General features: G+C 42.1%; 1 long non-coding RNA gene across 2 annotated transcripts; it reads left to right on the top strand.

Moving 5' to 3' along the window:
* Positions 1 to 717: 717 nt before the first annotated feature.
* LOC124873055 lies at positions 718 to 2,641 on the top strand. 2 transcript variants are annotated; one of them, XR_007039427.1, is made up of 4 exons: positions 718 to 745; positions 1,106 to 1,244; positions 2,434 to 2,510; positions 2,604 to 2,641. It is a non-coding gene; the product is annotated as an uncharacterized LOC124873055 (long non-coding RNA). The 2 variants fall into 2 exon arrangements; XR_007039426.1 differs by lacking the exon at positions 718 to 745 and having other exon boundaries at positions 1,057 to 1,244.
* Positions 2,642 to 2,977: the final 336 nt, after the last annotated feature.

Raw genomic sequence — 2,977 nt, forward strand, 5'->3', positions numbered from 1 at the left:
TTTCTGGACCAGACTGAAGGCTTCATGTGATGGCCGACACAGCACTCCTGGTTTGAATTCCTTCAGTATCAATAGGGTACTGTGCTCTCCTTCTGAAGTGTCATCATTTTGCTTAATTGAACTTGAGCATCCATCACAGATGTTGGAATGTTTGATGACTTTATTCACAATGTATCCTGTAAGATGGTACAGAATACATGTTTCGCTGTTGGTGAGGTCAGGAGTATCTGTGTCTCCAATCAGCTGCTCCACACGAAGGCCAGGACTGGGAAATGTCTCCTTAATGTCCAAGAACTCTGCCAGAAGACTGCCGCCATCCTCCTGATAGCTTCCTGATTTTACAGTTGTAAGGAACTGCCCAACTGAGATTGATCTCAGTGCCTGGTGAAACTCGACTGGTGTTGGGACTGGATTCCTCTGCCTTATGCAGCTGAACAAGTTTTCAAGGCAGTCCTGAGTAAACCTGCTTGTCAACACAAACATGTGTCCATGGTCAAGCATGTCTTTCTGAATACCTAAAATTGTAGATGTTGCCATCACAATTCCTGTTTGCACTGGTTTCCAGCTTCCTGTAGGACCTATTCTAAGTCCACTGAAGAGTGCTAACATGTCTTGGAGGAATTTAATAGCTTTGTTGTACTCTTCCATCTTGTGCCTGCTGCGTCCCATCACAGGGTGACGAGAGGACATGAGGTCAAACCAGTGGTTCACCTGCTTCAGAAACCAGGCTGTTGTCAGATTAGAGGTGGGTCGCTGCTCCTGCTCCACCATGTATTTCAGACCTGCACTTGCTGACTTCCTAAACACATTCAATGCAGGCCCCAACTTCATTTTGTCAAAATGACTGGGCTGAACGGTTTTTTGTGAAAGATTTGGAGCATTTGTTCCTGAAAATCTACCAAATCTTTCAAAGGACCCAGTGAAACCTCATTGTGTGGCAGACTCTCTTTTTGTACAATTTCTGGTGGAATTGTGAAGGTCTGACCACTAACCAGGGCACTCTTCAAATTCTTCACCAGATGAGGGACATCTGGCATGAAGTACAGCTTTTTGTCTGGTCTTACTGGGTGTTAGACAAATGTTTTCTTGTGGCTCACTCCAAAAGCCCGCCACATCGCTCGGTTAGCACTGCCCATGTCAGTGGTGATGTTTACCACAACAAGACCTATGGAAGCTGCTCTCTCAATGATGTCTAGGATGACTGGCTTGTAATTAGCTCCATTAGTGGAATTGCCACTAAAATGGTACCCCACAACTTGCTTCCATCTTGTTGTACTTCCTGCCAACATAAAAACACATGCGTGTGTTGCAGCTCCTGTGTGACCAGGCAGCATCAGATCCCCAAACAGCTTCCCTGTTCCTAGGTGCAGCTCCACACTAGGGGTGATTTCCATTTCATCTAGAGTAAGTATACATTCTCTTTCCATCTCTGTTAAACTGTCAGCCTTTAGTTGGAGCATGTTGAAAACTTCTCCTAGCACACCTGGTTCCAGCTTAATGTGTTGCAATATTCTTTGCTGGGTTCTGATGTCAGGGAGAGGGAGACTCATGTCCTGAAGAAGCCTGTAGCCTGTTGAGCCCACAGAAAAGCGAAGTTGTATGGCTTTTTTAAATGTGTTTTTGCTCCATCTAATGCCTCTCTTACTCTTCATACCAATAGCTTTCATTTGATCTTTTGTGAAAATGCTGCCAAAGTTCTTTTCCATTGTTAATTTTTTCTTTCGTAGGACTGCATTAATTTTCTTCTGTCTGTGAAGTTCTCTTTCTATTGTTCTTATGTGAATTTTTTGGTTTTCTAATTCCTCCCTCAGCTTTTTCACCTCGGTTTCCTGATTGTATTCCCTGTTGATGCATACGTCTTGCCCTGTTGACCCTGGCGCATCAGTTCCTGGCATGTCCCTGTCCTCTGAGGCTACAATTTCATCTTCTTTTTCCCCTTCACTTTCCCTCATCTCACTTGCCTCATTTCTGTTTCTTCCTTCCTTCATCTCTGAAATTATAATGGCACTGTTAGCATAAAGATTAGGTAAAAAATTTGAATCGTATTTAAAACGGTTCGTACCAAAGTTTACTTTAGAACTATATGCGTGATCACTAGTCAGTGGATCAACATGCAGTGGAAGTTCTGCTGGACTTCTCATTGCAGGATCCTTCCTCCTCTTTGGTTCTGGGCGATGAAGAAAAAGGGTTGGAACGGCATCAGACCTCAGTCTCACTTGGCCTGACTGTGTCCTCACAAACTGTCCTTTTTCAAAGTGTGCCTGTAAAGTGATTTATTTATTTATTTTCTTGCACATTTCATTAGGGCCTTGTGCATTTTCCAGTGCAGTGTGCAGATTGAACTTACAGCACATAGTTTCTTGTTGTTGTGACCTCTGGTGATGGTGAGGTTGCTTCTACTGACTTGAACCAACCATTTTTTCCTTCTTTCAGGATCTTTTGGGAAGCCATACATATGGATTCCTTTCTCTGACCGATTGGTGCATCCAAATGCAGCACACCCAACCATGGTAGCCTGCTGAACCTACAGAGGAACACATTTACTTTTTTTTGCCTTCTAGCTATGATATTGATTGTTTCTGTATTGTTTTCAGGGATTTCAGCAGATGTGGTGACTGACTTCAAAAGGAGCTGCTGCCAATGATGCCATGGAGGATGAACCCTCATTCGGACTTGGGCACATTTCTACCTTGTCCAGATTTGATCAGATACAGTTTATTGGTGCAGATGTAATTAATAAACTGTTTAAATGGTAGTGCAAGTACTTATTTATTAAAGCTAGTTTTGCATTTTACATATCTTACAATAAATTGTTTGGTAATTTATTTTTGCACAATTCAGTTGTTTTGTCATCTAATATGATTTTAACTACATTTTGAATTAAATGAACATTTTAGTCAATGAATTACAATTTTACAACAGTTGTCAGACTACAGTCACAATCAACTGTTATAGATACAAGTACTCAGTTCACGTG

Source organism: Girardinichthys multiradiatus, chromosome 8 (genome assembly GCF_021462225.1).
Source record: "Girardinichthys multiradiatus isolate DD_20200921_A chromosome 8, DD_fGirMul_XY1, whole genome shotgun sequence".
NCBI lineage: Eukaryota > Metazoa > Chordata > Actinopteri > Cyprinodontiformes > Goodeidae > Girardinichthys > Girardinichthys multiradiatus.